The sequence below is a fragment of the Taudactylus pleione genome, unplaced genomic scaffold, assembly GCF_031769625.1.
Source record: "Taudactylus pleione unplaced genomic scaffold, aTauple2 ptg000314l, whole genome shotgun sequence".
Taxonomy (NCBI): domain Eukaryota; kingdom Metazoa; phylum Chordata; class Amphibia; order Anura; family Myobatrachidae; genus Taudactylus; species Taudactylus pleione.
This window is the reverse complement of record NW_028284715.1, coordinates 18,069,887-18,092,371: the sequence shown is the minus strand read 5'-3', so window position 1 is coordinate 18,092,371 and position 22,485 is coordinate 18,069,887. Positions and strand designations below refer to the sequence as shown.

The 22,485-nt window shown below is 44.9% G+C and overlaps 1 protein-coding gene across 1 annotated transcript in view; it reads left to right on the top strand.

Moving 5' to 3' along the window:
* LOC148510679 (NADH dehydrogenase (ubiquinone) complex I, assembly factor 6-like) overlaps positions 1-22,485 on the top strand; it is a 73,542-nt gene that overhangs the window by 18,534 nt on the left and 32,523 nt on the right. The window lies entirely within an intron of this gene.

Genomic DNA, 22,485 nt, shown 5'->3' with positions numbered 1-22,485 from the left:
GGCTTGCGGCAACGAGACCCTACCACAAGGGTCTCGTCGCAAGCCCAATGGTCGCGATGGTCTTGACCATCGCGACCATCTTCCTGGCCGCTCGCTATAGCTGTGGGTGGTCACCCACAGTTATACGAGCGGACAGGAGGCCGCTCTAAAAATCAAGAAGGATGGCCCTGATTCAGAGCGAGCGCTCTGTCAGAGCGTCCGGCTCTGAATCAGGACCTGAGTGCAAACATCAAAAGGAGACCTTCCAGCCTTTATAATTTCTAACCCAGCGCCTAATTTTAGTTCACATGATGAAGGTGAGCATAGAAAAACAATACGGATGCAGATTTGACATAATATATTGATTAAAAAGAACTGTCATAATGCATTTTTTTGCTGGGTTACTTTTTAAAAGCTTTATACTACTGAATGAATATATATTTAATCATCTCACAGTCTGCAGTAACATGACATATCTGGCCCTGCCTGTTTGTTACTTTTAGTTCCCCTGTTATGATTTATTTATAGCGTTTCATCTATGTACAGATCTGTGTAAATAATGGGAAAATTCTGACTCTGAGATCTGGATATCGGTTTGTTCTGATCGCGGGGGCTGCACAACAGAAGAAAGCTGTCAGATTCTTAGCAACTAAGGGCCTGATTCAGCTTGGGGAATAGTGTAAGAAACAGCATGAAACTGATCATCTTGGTGAAACCATGCTGCACTGCAGGTGGGGCAGATATAATATGTGCAGAGAGATTTAGATTTGGGAGGGAGGTGTCCAAACTGACATCTAAATTGCAGTGTAATAATAAAGTTGTGCAGTTGTGGGCTACATGCAAAAGCAGCCAGTATTTACTCTACATGCAAAATAAAGTGTATGTGTTTGCAGCCCTTGCATTGCAACATGGTTTGTCCTGGTTCACAGTTACGTGCTATTTCTCACTCTATTCCCAAAGCTGAATCAGCCCTAAGACATCTCTTTGTGTGGCTCAGTGCTTAGCATTGCGCTCTCGCAACACTGGGGCCATGGGTTAGATTCTGTCTGGCGTTGTATGTTATCTCCGAGTTTGCATAGATTTCCCCTAGGTTCTCCAGTTTCCTTCCACAATCCAAAAACGCAGAACTTAGACTGTAAGCTCCAACGCGGTCAGGAGCTGATGCGAATGAGTAATATTCTCTATGAAGGGCAGTGTATTACTGAGGCGCTGTATAAATAAACCATAATTATAATTTATTGTTCTATGTAAGATCCATACAGTCACTAACCCTGAACGATCTATGGCATTTTTTGTAATGTATTTCTATTCTATTTTTTATGCCATCTGAATTGCAAAGCTCTACAACCAAATATTTTATATTACTTATTGATTTGTGACTGTGTTCATTAGCTACACACATTATTTTATGATTGTTCTTTTATTAATTTAGGTCTTACTGCGTCCCCCGAAAATGCTAGTGTCCAACTGGTGCACTAAAAAGCCACATTTGGTCCACGACAGAAATTGTGGGGCTTCCATCCAATTGGGGGGGAAATCAATTCAGTGGGCTGTGCCGCTCAAGAGCAGTACATCGCGTCCATCCATGTAGCAAGTTTTGCCTCGCACTCCATAAAATTGCGTAGGAAGACTTCCTATGTCTGTACATATTTTGGCCATAACTGGCAGATATGTGTGTGCAGCCACATTGAATTCCCCCCAATGAGTCACGGTGGTTTTTGTTTTTGAAATCACTGATTTCAGGATGTAAATAAACACACTTTCCCAATTAAGGGGCATATTCAATTAGCCGTGAAAAGTCCCGTACTTTTCGCCGACATCGTTGGTTTTCAATGTGAGAAAGTATCGTGCGCGTCCCCGCTTATCCCCGTATTCAATTACAAATCGGCGAAAACAGGACCCGGCGAAACTGTAATATGCGAAAAGTGCTGATTTGGGGAAATCAGCCTGACACCACCCAAAAGATGCACTGACATTAGGGTTAACTCTAGTTACCCCCGAATAGCCCTGCTGAAGGTATTTGGGGTACTTAAATGGTCTCAATAGCTGCTATTTAGCGCCTTTGCAGAAGTGGTGAAGAATAGAATTTTGCAGGGTTTTTTTTTAAGAAAATAAGTAGTCCCAGCAAATTTGGGGTACATGAAAATGGGTGCAAGCATATTTTTAAGTTGCTAAAGGGAAGTTTTACAAATCGTAAAAAATTCACCTTCCGCAAGCACCTGCAAACTTAAAAACACCTGGGGCATACTTGGGGACCCTCCTGGAGTCTATTTTGCTATCGTTTAGCCCCCAACTTTGGACTTTTTCGCCCCAAAACGAAAGTAGTTTTTTGGGGGTGATCAGGGGGGTTCCTGCAGCTTTGCACCCCAAAACCCCAATTCTGCACTTTTTTTCGACACCTATTCATAGGCGAAAATTTATCACAGGTCCCATTGCATTGAGTTTCCATACCGGCGAAAAGTCTTTGGAATTGACTACAGAGGAAACTTTTCGTATGGCGAAATTACGTCACCGGCGATACTTTTCCGCAGAAACTGACTTATCACGACTAATTGAATACGACCCTAAACTGTTTGACATTTTATGCAAGGGGTGAAGTTCAAAAAAGTGACAGATGCCGTTTTACCCTCGCAATGGGAATAACATTTGTTGGGGGGGAGGCATGGAGCAGAGCTGTACTGAGGTGACCCGCAGATAGGCGTCACTCAGGTGACTGTAAAGACTTCACTCTGGACCACTCAAGTTCACATCAACATTTCAGAACTCTTTACTTTTGTCAGGATACATAAATGCACATACCTTTTAGAGACTTCACCCTGTGAACAAACATCGGATGTTCCGCCTGCCTGGGAAGTCCTCTGACGTCACGTGTGTCACCCTTCACCATACAATACCAAATTGCACATAAAAAGCATTTATAGTAAGGACTGATCGAAGAAAATCCTATGATCTGAAAAAAACCATTGCAGAAATCACGAAACTACGATTTGCTGAGAAACTATCTTACAGCATGAAATATTATGTTGCCACATCAAATACCCACCCCTAGCTATAAGTAGTCTCTCTGCCTTAAGTACCAGAAGATCGATGAAAACATTCTTAAAGTACCAATAATATTCTAATCCAACATTGATGGTAAGAATAGTTAGTATTTTAAAGTTAATATACTGTTAAAGCCGCTGTCACGGAGGCAGCGGACGATATTTTGAATACTAGGACTGAGCAAGGATGATCCTAATATCCAGAGAACACATTACAGACCTCAAACTACAATTTGATCAGCAACTGTGTTGCGATATTACATATTATGTTACTATGTTAAATGCTAACTCTTATCGATACATAGTCTCTCTGCTTTAAGTACCAGACGATCCAAAACAAACTTTTTAAAGTACCAATCATGTGCTAATCCAACATCAATGGTAAAAACAAATTATATTTCAAAGATAATATGCTGTTAAAATCGCTAACCTGAAGGCAGCATATAATATATATATATATATATATATATATATATATATGGTATCAGATTTCTTCAGGTACTAAAACAATTACATTGACAGAGTACCAATGATGATAAACACCAACCTCGGTAATCCATGGCAGTGTTAACGCCAGTTATTCATATTCAGCCATGTAAGCTCCAAGATCAACGCTAGTCATTTAGAGAATGATGTTCTGTACCATATTTCCAACTTAAAGAAAACACTGTATCCCCAGCTGTTCATTTAAACCTGATGGGGACGGAGTGTTAAGCAGATGAATCCATTTAGATTCGCAATAAGCAGCGTGACCTATCACCTCCCCTTTGGAATGGTGGAACATGGTCTATAATTTTATATCTAAGAGTGGCTAAACCATGGGTGGGGAACCTTTTTTCTGCCGAGGGCCATTTTGATATATATAACATTATTCGTGGGCCCGGTGCAAGCCATGCCCCCTCCGCGTGATGTCACACAGGGGTGGGGCCACAATTGAAGGTGATTACAGCAATGTCCGGAGAACCCTGAGGATGCTCCAGGGAGCTGTAAGGGCATCGGTGTGTCCGTCTCAAGTGTCCTAAGGACGATCCAGGCGGCACTGCTGCATAGATTATGGCTGCCTTTCTAGGCACCCTGCTAGCCAGATGAGGGCCAGACCAAATGATTCCGGGGGCCTTATATGGCCCCTTGGCCTAAGGTTCCCCATCCCTGGGCTAAACCATGACCCACTTGTACAAAATGTTTAGCCACTGGCTTATCACTGCTGCATTTCTGCAGTGCTGCTCATATGGTGCTTCGATGGAGAGCATTTGTTCCTTGAACATATGGGTAGTCTTACCAATTTAATTCAGGCTGTAAGGGCAGGTGATCATGTAGAGAAAGTAACAAAGTGTTTAACTTATATTTCCTGCCTGTTTGAGGATGAGGGAAACTATCACCACTAGTCAATTATCTACATGTTAAACAGTATGCACATGTAAAGCAACCTGCCTTTTTTGGACGTAGTTAATTAGATTTTACATTGGCGGGATCAGTGATGTCTGCTCTCACTAATAGATCTTTAAGATTCTTCCCTCTAATAAAGGTTTGCATGATGGATTTAGTCTTAAATTTAATTCTGGGTCTGTGGTAATAATGGGCCAGTACTTTTTTTATTTGCTTATTGAAATGTGTGCTTAATGGATTATAATGATTAATCCAAGGAATTGTGACTCTGTTTTATTCTCTGACTTTCCGTAAGACTCTAGTAATTGACCAGGTGGGACCGACAAAGCTTTTTCTTTATGTTTCAATAAACACTTTTTCCTAGAGCTTACGGAGTCACAACTTGGATCACAGTGGCAAATGGTAAAGTTACCAGGTGTAAGATCCTTTTCTCTGTCATTACATTGGACGGGTTCAAGTTGCAAACACACCTATATAGAGATGGGATTTATTTCTGCTAATCTTTTGTATAACACTCCAATCTGTGGACAATGATTGGTGATTTATATCACCCTATTTCAATAATGTACTGAGAATTGAGACACCCCCTGATGAACTCTCATAAGGAGAAGAAACACGTATGGTAAAGAGACTCTTGAGATCCACTATATGGATGCACAATCGATTTCTGAACCCTAGAATAGGGGGGGGGGGAGAATCTTATACCTTGAGAGTGGAACGTTTGCAACTAACTGTGATGTAATTTGTATTGCGAGAAGTGTTTTATACAAATGTTACAAAAAAAAATCTAATTGGGGTTTAAAGCCCTATGGTATTATCTACTGTATTTTGGGTATAGCATCATTGGTATATTGTTTGTTGGGGCAGATTTGTAACTTCTAAACACTAGATGCCCCCTAGAACAATTTCATCCTTGTCAGTCACCTGAAAATCTTCAGATAATCAGCTAGGAACAGAGAATACCAGTCCTATTGTTAAGCGCCCTCCAGTGGTTGTTTGTGAATGTCATTATGGTAGGCCCTAACTAACGGTCTAATAGAGTGGAACAGCTGACTTGTAAGTATAGGCGCAGGGTAAAGGTATATTTCTCCTTCATCCAATAGGGGACACTGGAGCTTCATGACAGTGGGGTATAGACGGTGGGTTGAGTTGAGCCTGGCACTTTAAAAATCTACAAGTGTGACTGGCTCCTCCCCCTCTATGCCCCATCAACCCCAGTTTTTAGAATGTGCCCGAGTAGAGCCGGTGCACAGGGGCTGTCTCCAGCCCTTATATTAATTTTTATATAAATGTAAAAGAACCAAAGAGTCATCAGCAAGAGGACAGGCAGACTGTTAGCTGTGACAGTCTGCCTGCATCGTGGGAGCCGCCAGAGAGGGGACCACACGGCTACTGCAGCCTGTGTCCGGTCACCCTATGGAGGGGAGGCTGCTTTAGGCAGTTAGGAGTCATCAGACTCAGCGGGGCCCGCCACAGCTACCACTGGCTTGTGTCCGGGTCCCCGCTCTCCCCTCACTGCCCAGCGCTCTGGCCGCAGCAGCCCGGTGAGTAGCACACCTCTCCTGACTAGCAGGAGAGGTGAAAATAACGGCTGGGTCTGGTAACAGCGCGCGGCTGTCAGTGCCACGCTGGTGTTGTGATAGAACACCGGCGCTGGCTGTTAGGTAGGCTCGGAGCAGCATTCCTACCTCTGCGTGCCGGTGCTTGTGTAAAAGGCACCGGCACGGTTATCACTGGCGGCGGTCGTGCCGCTGGCCCCCGCTGTCAGTGCGGGGACACAGAGGTGAGAACGTCCCCACTGTATAAGTGTATGCCGCGCGCATACAAAGCGGCGGCCATTAGGAGGAGGAGCTTATGGGTCCCTCCTCTTCCTCCTTCACTGCCTGGGCTAGTTTGGCGCGCTCTGAACGGGAGTGGCGCCTCAGAGAGACAGAAGGCACTGAGCGGAGGGGGAGAGGAGAAAACTGAGAGCAGTGGACAGCTTCTACAGGGGTCTGTAAATACAGAGGGTGTTTTTAACTGCTTTCTGGTACTATTGACTGCTCCTCCCTTATATGCCTGTCTGCCCCTGTTACTGAGTTGCATTATTCTTGAAATTCTGCTCCTCCTATACTGCTCTGCCTGCAATTTGAGTAGCATTATTATTGAAATTCTGCTCCTCCCTTATTGCTCTGTCTGCTCCCATACTTGTGTAGCATTATTATTGTAATTCTGCTTCTCCCTATACTTCTTCTGCATTCCTGAATTGTATGTGGTGCTTGTCTGTGAGTACATGATGACATCCAGGGCAGAAAAAACTGCATCACAAAAGCTGTTTGCCTGCACTAAGTGCAGGAAGAAATTTACCCATGCTCGCTCCGAAGGGTCTTCCCTGTGCGAGACGTGTGAAGCAGACAGTGCTAACACGCAGTCTGTCACTCCCTCCTTCATAAATAGTTTGGCCGGGGTCATGGCGGACCTTTCTTCTGAATTAGCCGCTTCCCGTAGGGAACGGGAGTCTGCCAGAGATCTACCTGGCACATCTCACCCTTCTTTTCTAGCAGAACCAGCGTGGGCTCAGAATTTAGTCCGCTCGGTGAATAGCCTTGCTCAAGCGATGGGTTCTGCGTCTGAAGCTACGGTAAGTCGCTCATCTAAAAAGAGGGCTCTTCCGGCGGTTCTCCAGTCGGATGAGGATTCGGCAGCGGATCACTCGTCTCAGGAGGAAGGGGAGATGCTGGACGAATCAGACGTAGAGACTTACTCACAAGAACCTGAGGCATTGCAAGGTATTGACGCACTCATTCTAGCGGTAAGAGAAGTTCTTAAGATTTCTGGCCAGGAAGCTCCAGAATCGTTAGAAGACTCCTTATTTGCCAGGTCACAGAAGATGGCCGTCACATTCCCTGTTTCTCTCCAGTTGGACGAACAGATGACGGCAGCCTGGCAGAATCCGGACCGTAAATTCCAGATTCCTAAGCGCTTTTTCTCTCTTTACCCATTTCCTGCGGAAAATAGGAAGAGGTGGGAGACCCCGCCACCTGTGGATTCTTCGGTTTCTCGGTTGTCAAAGAAGACCACGTTACCTGTTCCAGGAGCTACTACATTGAAGGAAACCTCAGAGCGGAGATTAGAAACCACTTTGAAATCCATTTATACGGCCGCAGGTGCACTTCTCCGGCCGGCCTTGGTAGGATCTTGGGTCAACAAGGCTGTGGAAAAGTGGGCGGAACAATTGACTGAGGGTCTTAGATCCAGCACTCCGCGGGCAGATCTGATTACCTTGGCAGAACATATTCAGGAGTCTGCTGTATACTTAGGAGACGCCTCCAGAGATATCGGCCAGGTAGGCGCTAGGATTTCTGCTTCGGCGGTCTCTGCTCGCCGGGCACTTTGGCTTCGTGCCTGGCAAGCGGATACGGAGTCAAAAAGAGCAGTGGAAGCTCTTCCTTTCACAGGCGATATTTTATTTGGTCCAGAGCTGGACAAATGGATCTCGCTGGCCACTGGAGGTAAGAGTACTTTTCTACCTTCATCAGCACCTCCTCCGCGTCGCTCGTTTAGGGGACCTTCCTTTCGTTCCTTTCGAGCATCGGCAAGATTTCAGGGACGATCGCGAGGTTCGTCTTCAGCGGGGCAAGGAGGCCGTGCTAGAGGACGTCAAGCAAATATTGGCCGCCGTCCAGATCCCAAGCCAGCAGACAAGCCTGTGGCATGACGGGCTCCCATCCCATCTCGGAAATCCGAAGGTGGGGGCTCGCCTCCAGCGTTTCTCGGAGGTTTGGAGACGGACTTCTCCAGACACTTGGGTTCGAAATCTGGTATCTCAAGGGTACAAGATCGAGTTCGCTTTCACTCCTCCTGGGCGTTATTTTACAACAGGTTTGCCCGTCGATCCCTTGAAGCAACTAATTTTGCGTCAAGCGATCGAGAAACTTTTGCTGGCCGAGGTCCTTGTGGCGGTTCCCACTGCACAAAGACAACAAGGGTTTTACTCAAACCTTTTTGTGGTTCCGAAACCAGATGGGTCAGTCAGACCCATTCTGAATCTGAAATCCTTGAACCAGTATCTTTCATTTCACAGGTTCAAGATGGAATCTCTCCATTCTGTCATTGCGGGACTAGAGGCAGAAGAGTTTCTGGTGTCGATAGATATCAAGGACGCCTATCTGCATGTCCCAATTTGGGTTCCTCACCAGGCTTTCCTCAGATTTGCCATCAGGGAAGCTCATTTCCAGTTTCAGGCCCTGCCATTCGGTCTCTCGTCAGCTCCCAGGGTATTCACCAAAGTGATGGCCGTCACTTGCGCTCTCGGGGGGTGACGATAGTTCCGTACCTAGACGATTTACTCATCAAGGCTCCGACGGCAGAAGTCCTTTTACACCAAGTGTCCCTTACACATCAGATTCTCATTCAACATGGATGGATTGTGAACTTCCAGAAGTCTCAGTTGATGCCGTCCCAGAGACTTGATTCTAGACACTGTTCTGCTTCGTATATTCTTGCCAAGGGACAAGGCCCTAGCCATACAGGAGCTGGTTCGTCTAGTGCTCAGACCCAGGAAAGTATCTGTGCATCTTTGCATCCGTCTCCTGGGGAAAATGGTTGCTTCCTTCGAGGCCATCCAATTCGGCAGATTTCACTCCAGAATATTTCAACTGGATCTTCTGTCTCAGTGGTCCGGGTCCCACCTACAGATGCATCGGCTGGTGCGTCTGTCTCCCCGGACCCGCATATCCTTGCTCTGGTGGCTTCGGACGGAGCATCTGTTAGCGGGTCGGCGCTTCGGAATTTGGAATTGGACCTTGGTCACCACGGACGCCAGCCTCCGCGGATGGGGAGCGGTGGTTCTGGACAATCACTTCCAGGGGCTTTGGTCGCAGCAGGAGTCCCTCTTACCAATCAATGTTCTCGAACTGCGGGCAGTCTACAGAGCTTTGATACAGGCTGCTCCTCTGTTACGAGGACTTCCGGTTCGGATACAATCCGACAACGCCACGGCAGTGGCATACATAAATCGCCAAGGGGGAACCCGCAGTCGGATGGCAATGAGAGAAGCCAGTCGCATCCTTCTGTGGGCAGAAAGACACGTAGAGGTCATTTCCGCAGTGTTTATTCCGGGGGTCGACAACTGGGAAGCGGACTACCTCAGTCGTCAGGATCTTCATCCCGGGGAGTGGTCCCTTCATCCCGAGGTCTTTCATCAACTGGTTTGCAGATGGGGGAAGCCACAGATAGACCTGATGGCATCTCGGATAAATCATCAACTACCCCTTTACTGCTCCAGGACCATGGATCCGGCAGCGGTGGGAGCGGATGCTTTACTGATCCCTTGGCCGTACAGCCTTGTGTACCTGTTCCCACCGTTTCCGCTCCTCCCTCGGATTCTCAAGCGGATCAAACGAGAGTCGTCCACAGTCATCCTAGTGGCTCCGGATTGGCCTCGTCGGGTTTGGTACTCCGATCTTTTATTCCTTCTGGCAGACGAACCTTGGCCTCTTCCGCTACGATCGGACCTTCTACAACAGGGTCCATGTGTGTACCCGGATTTACGGCGGCTTCGTTTAACGGCGTGGCTATTGAGACCGCCATCTTAAGAAGCCATGGAGTTCCTAGGTCGGTCATTCCTACCATGCTTAGGGCTAGAAAACCGGTAACATCAGTGCATTATCATCGCATTTGGAGGGCTTATATCTCCTGGTGTGAAGGTCGTGGATCCTCCACTTCCTCTTTTCATTTACCACGTCTTCTTCTTTTTCTTCAAAAAGGCCTCGATGCGGGGTTACGCTTGGGATCGCTTAAAGTGCAGATTTCTGCTCTTTCTATTTTTTTCCAGCATCGCCTAGCTCTGATTCCGGAGGTTCAGACCTTTTTTCAAGGGGTACTTAGAATTCAGACCCCCTTTGTGCCACCCACGGCTCCTTGGGACCTGAATCTTGTTTTATCTTTTCTTCAGTCATCCACCTTTGAGCCTTTGCAGGAGGTAGAATTGAAGTATTTGACTTGGAAGATGATCCTTTTATTGGCCCTGGCTTCGGCCAGACGTGTGTCTGAACTTGGAGCCTTGTCCTGCCGTTCCCCTTACTTGATTTTTCACGAAGATCGGGCGGAACTTCGTACCCGGCCTTCCTTTTTGCCCAAGGTGGTCTCGGGTTTTCATCTGAATCAGCCGATTGTAGTGCCAGCGTTGTCGGACTCTTCTGGGGATTCTCACTCCTTGGATGTGGTTTGGGCACTTCGCATTTATGTGTCCCGTACTGAGGGGCTACGTAAACCAGAGGCTCTATTCGTCCTTTATGATGCTAATCGGCGTGGCTGGCCTGCGTCTAAACAAACTTTGGCCAGGTGGATTCGTCTGACTATTCGTCAGGCATATGTTGCTTCTGCTCGACCACCGCCGGTATCCATTTCTGCGCATTCTACGCGCTCTGTGGGTACTTCTTGGGCGGCACGTAGAGGTGTCTCGGCTTCACAGCTTTGTAGGGCAGCGACGTGGTCTTCGGTTCATACTTTTGTACGTTTCTACAGATTTGACACTTTTGCGGCTTCTGCTTCAAATTTTGGTCGTAGTGTCTTGCAGGGCGTTCAGCTCTCTCCCTCCCAGGAGGGTAGCTTTGGGACGTCCCCACTGTCATGAAGCTCCAGTGTCCCCTAGTGGATGAAGGAGAAAACAGGATTTTGGTACTTACCGTTAAATCCATTTCTCCGATTCCACAGGGGACACTGGACGCCCACCCAGTGCTTCTTGCCTGTTCTCAGTTGCTTGTTCTGCTTCAGTTCTGTTGCAGTTTTGTCTGTTTTTATTGTGTGACTGTTTATCACTGCAGCCTGCTGTGTTTTTGCAGTGTGTCAGTATGTTGGATGTTTCTTTTCCTGTTCTCCTTCTCTGTTCTTCAGTCTGTTCTCCGTCTCCTCTCGGGCTCAGTTCTTTAAAACTGGGGTTGATGGGGCATAGAGGGGGAGGAGCCAGTCACACTTGTAGATTTTTAAAGTGCCAGGCTCAACTCAACCCACCGTCTATACCCCACTGTCATGAAGCTCCAGTGTCCCCTGTGGAATCGGAGAAATGGATTTAACGGTAAGTACCAAAATCCTGTTTTTGTGGATACGTGTGTGTATATATATATATAGTCCATAAGAATAGCACTCCTAAAGAGAAGCATGAACACCGTGGTGCACAGCAACAAACAGGTATGTAGAGAACAGGATCTGCGGCACTCATCTGGATTTCACAGTGGAAATAACGATAGAAACATATTTGTCTTCAACGTTTCGGGATTTATTCCATCATCAGGAAGAAACTTTGAAGACAAATATGTTTCTATCGTTATTTCCACTGTGAAATCCGGATGAGTGCCGCAGCTCGCTCTCTCTCTCTCTCTCTCCCTCTCCCTCTCTCTCTCCCCCTCTCCCTCTCCCTCTCCCTCTCCCCCTCCCTCTCCCTCTCCCTCCACCACAAACACACTGGTGGCCAAAATTACGGACACTTTTTGAAATTTGAATGTTTTTCAACTTTGAATGCTTATAAGAACTGTTTCACTTCACGCAGTGCAATGATTCATATATCAAATGAGAGGAAATTTAATGCTGAATTCAACACAATAAAAAGGAGGTCAAATATTTGCATTACAACAAGGGAAGTTATGCTACTTTCAGTCAGACAAAGAAGCACAGATGCGTGAGATTCAATAAGCGGATTGTAGTAACAGCTACTACCAGCCAATCGGAATCGTTGTTCTGAGGACCAATCAGCAGTTGTTTATGAGCAGGTGCAAGGTCATGTTCAAAGGTGGGAAAGGTCAGTTTGCCGGTTTCATTTTGCAGAATAAAGTTGGTTACTGAAGTGCAATTACGGTTGGATGTTTGTGTGCATTGTTTAGTGCTAACGACGGTGTAAAAAATAAATACAACAATGTCGTCCAGGCAAAGTGGTGACTGGTCACCCAGGAAGAGATCCAGGATTGTGGTGTTACGTGAAAATGGTCTTTCGTACGCAGCAATTGCGAGAGAAGTTGGTGGGAATGTGACAACATCAGGAGTACCAAAGTTTTGTTTACGCCATCAGGTAACACAATCGATACAAAACAAAGAAGGAAAAGGTCGGAAAAAGTGCACAACAGCTGTTGATGATAGGAGAATAAAACAAATTTACGTCAGGGACAGATGGATGTCATCTGCGGCCATTAGCAGTGACTTGAGTGCAACTAGTGTTTTTGTCAGTGCAAGAACGGTACGGAGAAGACTAACGGAGGTTGGCCTAAAAGGTAGGATTATCAGAAAAAAGCCATTGCTGAATAAAAAGCAGCGGCAGAAATGAATACAGTGGGCAAAAGAACACATTACATGGACAGAAGGTCAGTGGAAACAAGTGATATAGAGTGATGAAACTAAGATATCGATATTAGGCAGTGATGGGAGAAAATATCGGAGACATCGCATCGGGGAAGAGGTACATCCAGATTGCATTCAAGCGCCAACAAAGAATCCTACACGTGTTATGATCTGGGCATGTATGACAGCAGATGCTGTAGGCCGCCATTATGTCATAGATGGCACACTGAACAGCAGAAAGTACATTGACACATCCTACTACCAAAACTTCTACCTTCTATTAGGGATCTTTTCCCAGATCTTTTTTTCCCATCAGGATTCAGCTCCCTGCCACACTGCATGGATATGCAAACAGTGGTTCACAGAGAATGACATATAGGTGCTGGGATGGCCAGGAAACCGCCCAGACCTGAACCCCATAGAACATTTGTGGTTTTGTTTGAAAAAACTGGTACATATGAGGCGTCCATCCAATAAAAGACAATTAATTGAGGCTATAATTGTCTCATGGCACCACATAATAAAGAAGGAAGAGCTCCAGACATTGGTTGGTTCAATGCCACGTCGCTGTGCTGCTGTCTTGAAAAATAAAAGATACCCAACGACATACTGATAGGACAGTAACATCATAAGTACACAGGGATTTTCACCCTAAGTGTTGTTTTCACTGCATAACATCCCTTGTAATGCAAATATTTGACCTCTGTTTATTGTGTTGAATTCAACATAAAATTTCCTTTCATTTGATATATGAATCATTGCATTGCATGAAGTGTAACCATTTTTATAAGCATTCGAAGTCGAAAAACATTCACATTTCAAAAAGTGTCCACAATTTTGGCCACCACTGTGCATATGTATATGTGTGTGTATATAATATATATATATATATATATATATATATATACACACAAAATGGTGGTATACAGCGCTAGTCTTATCCTAGATCAGTTGTTTTCAAATGTCTGTTTAGACAATAGTCTGTTCAATATTTCAGCCCACTTTAAATGCACTCCCCTGTATAAAAGGGGTGGCTGCTCTTCTTCCCAAACGGTTGTAGTTCAACCAGTTCCAATAGTAATCTGAAAAAATGTGGAAAACAGCGCCTCCTGGTGCAGTAATTTTTAGGTACAAGTAAAAATCCTTCACCAAGACTTATCACCCTCTATGTGCTGGAAGTGTACCTTATATGGAGGACTACACCACTTGATAATTCACATGTAATGACTCCAGGAGCAAATCATCAGATCCTTATCCCTTTGGCACAGTGCTGTGATTAATCATCCAATAGGTTTCAGATCAAGCACGAAAGAAATGTAGAACAACATAGTGTAATTCCACACACACAAATTTATTCACAAATCACATCCAATATCAAATGCCCGTACATGAAATAAATTCAATAAAATCTTATCTGAAGTTTATCGTCTCCCAATCGGTAGAGGATATAATATATGACTTTGCTACCTCAACGTGTTTCGTCCTTGTGTCGTAACCCTTGGACTTCATCAGGAGGAATGACTTAAGGGTATTTCTAGGTGCATAAGCATACCATTATCTATCAGCCTAATTGATAGGCGTGTGTGCCGCGAAAACGCGGTTTGCGTTCCATATACCGGAAGTGTCCCGAAAGTGATCTCACTTCCTGGGACCCAAAGAACCTTTCAATACTCGCGGCTAACATCCGCATCATAATTAAATATCACAGTGAATACACAGCGTCCTGCACCCATTATACCCGCGCCAAGTGGATCTGTATGGAGCGGTCACACTGCCGCCAGCTCCACTGGTCACGGGTATCCAGGCTCAGTTCACGCGAGAATCCCGGTGGCCATTTTTTCAGAGTCTCATACTCCTAGTGGTTACATTTCCATTACTGCGGCCATTTTGTTGTTATTATTGTCTCCAATATCTCAAATGTAACCCTTTTTCTGGTTCCTATAACGCATGATACATAGTAAATCCTACACATTTACTATAAGATTAAACAGAGATAAAGTGCTAATGCATACTTTAGAATAATGAATCATCATAATTATATAAAAGAAATACTAACTACTACTACTACTAAATACTAAAAACATAAGAGAAGGTTGTGTAAAAAATTGCAAAGATAATATGATCTCTAAAAATCTTAAAACAACATGACTACAATAACAGTATAAGATCAGTAAATTAACATAAAATGTAAAAATTATTTTTAAAAGAAAAATCTATAAATTCATAAAAAAATCATAAAAATCGGTCAATTTCATAGTTATCATTAAGACCTAGAGGGACAAGGGTATTTAGCTCATAAATCCAAGACATTTCTCGTTTTTACAGCTTATTATCATGATCCCCCCCCTCGTTCACCTAATATCACATGTTCATTGGCATTAAATATGAGGCTTTCTACATTAGAGTTATGGAACAGATTAAAGTGTCTCAGGACACTATGTGTTTCTAATCTATTCTTAATACTCAGAACATGCTCCTGTATCCTTATTTTCAGTACACGTTTAGTTTTACCAATATATTTAAGTACATGGACATTCAAGAACATAAATGACCCATGTGGTCGTACAATTAATGAATTCTTTTATTTCATAACTTTTAGAATCATTGTAATTCCCAAAAACACGACTATTGGGATGAGTGTATTTACAGATGGTACAATGACCACATTTATGGAAACCTTTACATTGGTTCTCCCAAGGGACCTTATTTTTGGGGACAATCTGTCGCAATTGGCTAGGGGCCAGAATATCCTTTAAATTTTTAGCCCTTCTATAAACTACCTTTGGTTTCTCTGGTAGGATAGTGTTAAGTACTGTATCCATCTGTAGAATACTCCAATGTTTACTTAGCACCTTTCGTACTCTTTTTTTTTTTTTTTTTAATTTAAATCCCTATTAAAGGGAGTAATAAATAATACCTCCTCACTCTTATCTTTAGTTTTAGTCTTGTATTGCAACAGATCTATACGTTCCGTATTCCTTGTTTTGATAACGGAATCCCTAATAAGATCTTCTGGATAGCCCCTGTCCCTGAATTTATTCATATATTCTTCCAATTAAACTTCACAATGTTCTTGAATACTACAGTTCCTTTTTACCCTGCAGAATTGAGAATATGGTATATTAGTTTTCCATTTTTTAGCATGGCCACTCTTGTAGTGCACATAAGAAATAGTATCGACTGGTTTGACAAAACTCTTTGTTTGTAACTCATTATATTGTCTTCAAAAAGTACATTTTGGCCCCCTCCAGACAATTAAAATGTCGTCTATATACCTTTTGTAAAGAACAATATTTGCACTAAAAGGAGTTACACCATAGATAAATCGATTTTCCCAACTGCCCATGTGTAAATTAGCAAAGCTAGGTGCAAAGACTGTCCCCATTGCAGTCCCGCAGGTCTGTAGATAAAAATTGCCCAAATATATAAAAAAATTGTGTTTTAAAATATATATATTTTTTTATATATATATATTTTTTTTTTTTGTGTGTGTGTGTCACGGGCACAAATACGTTTTTTTAAGTGCCCAGATACTGCCCAATTGCTTTGTGGATGTTATTATTTATATTTTAACAGCTTCCAAATACTGTCCCCACTTGCTGGCTACAAAGATTTTTTAACAGCTCCCAGATACCGTCCCCCAATTGCTGGCTACACAGACGTGAGAGAGTGGACGCAATAGGACCACTCTATTCATTGTACACAGGTGACTGTTCCCGCCGTATAGTGAGCCTTTGCTTTTACTTAGGGGGCGGGCTCTCTGCCCTCAAGCCTGACGCCGCCCTGCGCTGTGACACAGCCAAAAGTTGAGCTGCACCGACATCACAGTGCCATCTTCAATCCCCTCCGTTAGCTGACTGCTGGCAACAAGGACACATTGGTGAGGGTCCGCTGGGTGAGTCTGAGTGCCGGCTGCAGGGGGTGCGTTATTGAGGGGGCCGGACAAGGAGAAGCTGGGCGACTGCGTTTCTTGCCAGGCGGACCGCCAGAAAAAAAGCAGCCTGGGGAGAACAGTGTGTGTGTATGTATTTATATGCATGTTTAGGATTATGTATGCTTTCGTAATAAAGATGGGGGAAAAAAAAACATTTAAATGTATGTTTTACATTATCCTCTATCAGCCAAATGTTGTCAGTTTTATATTTCTGCCTGCTTCTCTGTAAATGCTTTGGGGTCAGCCATCTCTTACAGTCCTTAATCTCGGCTTCTTTGCTAGCGTGATTTCCTTGTTATATGTCTTGCTCTATCCCTTAATGATTGGCTATGCCCTGATAGATTGTAAAAAATGGAACACTCTCTTCTGCCCTATTACTTCCAATACTTTCTTATATAAGAACATTGCTTTCTTTTTAGTACTAGAAATGTTTTTTCCACGACTTATGTATTTGCAGCATTTATTTTGTGAGCTCATCAGCTGACATGATTCCTTCTATTGTCCTGTTAGAGGGCTTCGGGATACCTCCGAGGTTAGTTGGCTCTCATTTTAAAAATGCATTAATATGTGACCAAATGTATTGACCCTCCCTAAGGAAAAGCACCTGAAGGTAGCCAGGGGCTTATTATAATTTTCAGATGTGTTTGAAAGACTGATATATTTTGGGGCTGATACAGAGCTGCCAACACCATTGGCGAGGAGAACTAAATGTTGGCACAGCAGGGGTGAGGATTAGCAGCATTGTACATTCGTTACTGTAGAATACATGGCAGTGAAGGCATTTATTGCATTTATTTACATTACTTTCTTATACTCTCCAGTAACTAATAAGTAATCAATTACTTGTGGGCAGAAATGGTCAATCTATACATTTGCCATGTATGGAGACGGACTGTAGTTAATACAAAAAGAAGCGTCAGAGCTGAAGGTTTGTTCTGAGACCACAGCCATGGAGGATGCGAAACAGGGGCTGCTCATGTAGGCAACGGTCCGTGAGGGCGTATCAACAGAATTGCAGGCTCTGCACCAACCTTTTGCATCAGTGACAAGTAGGGCCATGACAAATCTGATAGGTCCTGTACAATGATAAAGGCGTACCAATTTCGTTGTACCACTGTTATCCGGGATGTGAATCCAATGGCTGCAGTGATGATACACAATAATTATGCAGTATAACTCACCAGCTGTAGATATTGGAGAGCGCTGGGGAAGCTGGACCTGCAGCAGGATTTGCCCATGAGAACAGCCGTGCACAAGCCTGGAGCCGGCAGTGTACATCACTGACTGAAGGTACTGAGAGAGCGCTGCTTGTAGTGTATATGCAGCAAATATAACCGTATTTTGAAATGTGCGTGTTAAATAAAAGAGGATGTGGCTGAGGGTGCTTGGGGAGATGGCCAGGTGGAGGGGGAGTCGGTCAGGGAGGGGATTGGGGCAACCAGGAGATGCCGGGGAACAAAAAAAAGTGGAGGTAAGAATGGTCATAGACAGAAAATTGACAGGCCCAAACAGCGCCCTTTGCCCTGCAGTGCCCTGTGCCATGGCACATATCACACCACCCTAGTTATGGCCCTGCCCCGAGACACCCCATGGTACCACAGCACACCGTTTGGGAACCACTTTGTTGGCCCTTTTTGGCTTCCTTCTCTCTCCTTGGGTGCTGGGCATTCCTCCACCGTGACAGAAGGGGTGTGGCTCGTGGGTACAGCTTTTCCTACAAGACCACGCCCCCTTCATTTTTTTTTTTAGGCATGCACCTTCGGCAAGCTCAAAAGTGCGCCAGGGGGTGCAGAAATATATATTCGCATACCAAAAAAATTGGGCTTGGGCCGGCCCTGTTGGCAATTATGGTAAACGTGTGTTTAATTCTGCATCAGGCCTCTCTATGTCCAGATAAAATCACAGCTTACTTACTGCCTCTCAGCAGTGTGCTGGGGGAATTTTCTGTTTGTTGGCTCTAATACACAGGTTCTCAAACTCAGTCCTCAGGACCCCAAACAGTGCATGTTTTCCAGGTCTTCTCAGAGAATCACAAGTGAAACAATTAGCTCCAGCAGTGGATCTTTTAAAATGCGTCAGTGAGTAATGACTGCACCTGTGCACCTGCTGGGCCGAGTTTGAGAACCTCTGTTCTATTGAATAGGAAATTGCAACATCCCGCTGTCTGCTTCTGCTGAGTACACACTATACGTTGTGTGTACCGAGCGAGGGATGTGACGATATATCGTGCGCAGTACACACTACACGATCCGGTGAACGACGGTGTGATATATCGTTACATGCTGCATGTAGCAGCACGGCGTCTTTCCTTGCATCGTCCCATCTGCTGTGCAACACAGTAGTGGGACGATGCGATGAACACCCCGCCATGCGTGCAAAATCGGGCGCACACACTGTATACGATCCGCACAATATATTGTTACTACCCCGTATATTGTATGATGTATCTTATATTGTGTACCCAGCTTTATACGGTAACACTTGGGCAGACACAGCACATCCACGCACAGTCCTAATATTCAGGAGACATAAAAAATGCATGATATTATTAGTGGACCTGTTAGTAACTGCGGCTGAAGATGACGACTGACTATCTCTATAGGCCTGTGTGTACTCCTCTATTCGTACTAAGAAGCGCCTCTGACATTGAAAGATAACCGGCTTCTCAGCCCGAGCACAAGCAGGCTGGATCTCATCCAGTTTGGCCACTTCCGATCCTGTAAGTGAATTCACTGTGCTGCTAACAGGGTCACATAACTACATCCCTCTTTCACCAGGTGAGACACAGATTAAATGTACTCTGGATCACCCGTAAATGGGTGCACTCTACTACATAGCATGCGCAGGGGTCTGCAAGATCCACCCGCTAAAGGGACTTTTGTGCATCTGTGACTCTGACGGGCAATGATTTGTGTTGTGTTAAACCACAATCTTGGTACAAATCTAAACCCTGCTGTACCCCTGCTTCCCTTATGTCAGGGTCCCATGAGAGGACAGTGTACTTTCAATATCTTCTATATTGTGGTTATATTTTGTTCCTTTATAGATGAAAAGATGTTTATAATATGCACCTTGTGTAACATAAAGGAGTCTGTATGTGATGGCTTCTGCCTGTTGGTATTTACCACGTGCTGATTGCACTCTTTTTCTGTTCAGGTTATGTATTCACCCTATTGTGTGGATAAAAGCCATGGAGTGCACAGTATATAGAAACCTCACCGAGCAGCAATAAGCCATTTCCCACAATATGCCCTGGGAAAAGGAAAAAAATGTTTTTCAAACAACGATTTTTATTATTTCAACATAAGAAAACAAACACAGGTCCAGCATGTCGATTCACTAAACTAGGTACAAACAATTCAAACCATAGAATAACTTCCAGTATAGAGGCTGCCACTGTTCCATCTCCTGTAATGTTTTCTTTATAACATTATAAATCATGAAAGAAAAAAATTGATGTGGTGGGTTGGGGGGGGGGGGGGGGGGTGAATAAGTGTGTGGTCATATGGGGGTGTAGGTGGTACCTTTTCTAGGAATCTAGTTACCCATAGACTGCTTGAAAGCAAACATTGTGTTCTCTACACACTGGAATGTATTCTGCAGTGTAATGTCCTTTATTATACACTGGAATGTTATTTACCAGCAAAATACTGTTTTCTTCCACCAGACAATAGGAAAGTTTGCTCCACAGTCTCCTGCAGAAACACAGGAACGATGTCACATCTCCACAAGTTTAAAATTTCTTTAGATTTGCCATTTCGTACGAACATCTCTTAGGACCTGATTCTTAGGGGTCTATTTGCTAAGCCTTGGATGGAGATAAAGTGGACAGAGATAAAGTACCAACCGGCTCCTAACTGTTATTTTTCAAACACAGCCTGTGACATGGCCGTTAGGAGCTGATTGGCTGGCACTTTATCTCCATTCACTTTATCTCCATCCATGGCTTAATAAATAGGCCCCTTAGATGGAGGAATCCGTGTCTGTGTCTTTTGGAGGTCAGAATTGTGCGACTCTATGCGAATACCTTTACAAGCCCTTCCCTGGTGTACGTCTGCCCGTGCAAGGACTGACACGCCCACTTCTAGAATCTTGAGACGCAACCATCGATCGCATTATCAAACCTTGCACCAGTCCCATGCAAGGTGCAGAATCTGTCAGAGCATGGCCTCCAGTGTACACAATTGCGCTTATGAGCCTACAGCCACTTCTGCGACACGCCTGGAACACTTTCCATTGCGTACCCAGAAGACGGACTGTCTCTGTGCCTCTGAATAGCCACCGCCCAGGAGCGCCCATTACATTTTCAATTAATTTCTTATTCTGTATGTCTTAATCACAACTGCGATTCTGTGCGCACGGGCTCTAGACCAATGGCGTAACTAGCGGCGGTGCAGCCACCGCCAGTGTCCCCCAGGCCCCACAATATTTAAGTGTAGTGCAGACCACAGTAACAAGCAGTGGGTTTGTTATAGCAGCCAATGAGAGTCAGACTGTCTTTGGCTGCTGAGTCCACGGAGGGAGCCGGCTTGAGCTCACTCATGAGCTCCGCCTTCTGGCTGCCCCCGCAGTGGGTGATGGGAGAGACGTCATGACATCTCTCCCATAGTGGAGAGCAGGCCGGGAGGAGCGGACAGCGGCGGTCGCGGCAGGAGTGGGGATTCAGGTAAGTTGTGTGGTTTTTTTTCGTGTGTGTAAGGGGCACTGTGTGTTTTTTTTTCGTGTGTGTAAGGGGCACTGCATTGGCGGGGCGCTACTGGGGGCAGTGTATAGGGGGTTGGCCGCTACTAGGGGCACTGTATGGAGGGGCTGCTACAGGGGGAGCTGTATAGAGGGGGTGGTCGCTACTGGGGCACTGTATAGGGGGGACTACTACTGGGGGGCACTGCATAGGGGGGACTACTACTCTAGGCACTGCATAGGGGGACCACTTCTGGGGGCACTGATTGAGGGGCATTGCTGGAGGCACTGCATAGGGTGACAACTACTGGGGGCACTGTATGAGGGGCAATGCTGGAGGCACTGCATAGGGTGGCCCAGTATGAGGGGCAATGCTGGCGGCACTGCATAGGGTGGCCCAAAGCATATACTTGCACCTGGGCCCACCACTCTATAGTTCCGCCACTGCTCTAGACATATGTGCAGTTAAAATGAATCGCTGAACTGCAGCCAACATCGGCAGTGCATCCGACTCAGGGCCTCATTTATCAACGAGTGATAGTCTTGTTATCACTCATTACTATTTTTAAATAGTGCTCCAGCCAATCAGCTCCTAACAGCCAGTGTTTGAAAAATGACAGGAGCTGATTGGCTGAAGCACCATTTAAGGTTAGTAACGAGTGATAACAAGAATATCACTCGATGATGAATGAGACAGGTCACCCAAATAGAGCCGACATGCACCTACAATCCCACCTGCAAGGCTGCCATCACCCTCCTGTCTTACACTATATGACACTATTCTTGCACACTGCAGTGTGACTCCAATGCTCACATGTTAACTTGGGAAACAGAAATCCCCTACAGGATGAGATACCATATAGAAAATGCCATAAAGAAAATTTCTACGTAAATCTTACCAGATGGTATCTGGTCCCGGAGCACTATACATAATCTACCCTGCCACGTCCAACCGGTGATGCAGGGAATGTGGCCATATAGGTACTGTAGCTTCAAACACATCTTTTCTATGGTGTAACATAAAATCCCTTTTTTTAGACTTCTATTGTATTTATAGCTCCATAGCAGTTATTATTCCTGTCCTTTTCACTCTGGGTTTTGGAGTGTGAAGTGATCTCATTGCCATAGCAATACTGATGGTCCATGTCCTCTTCC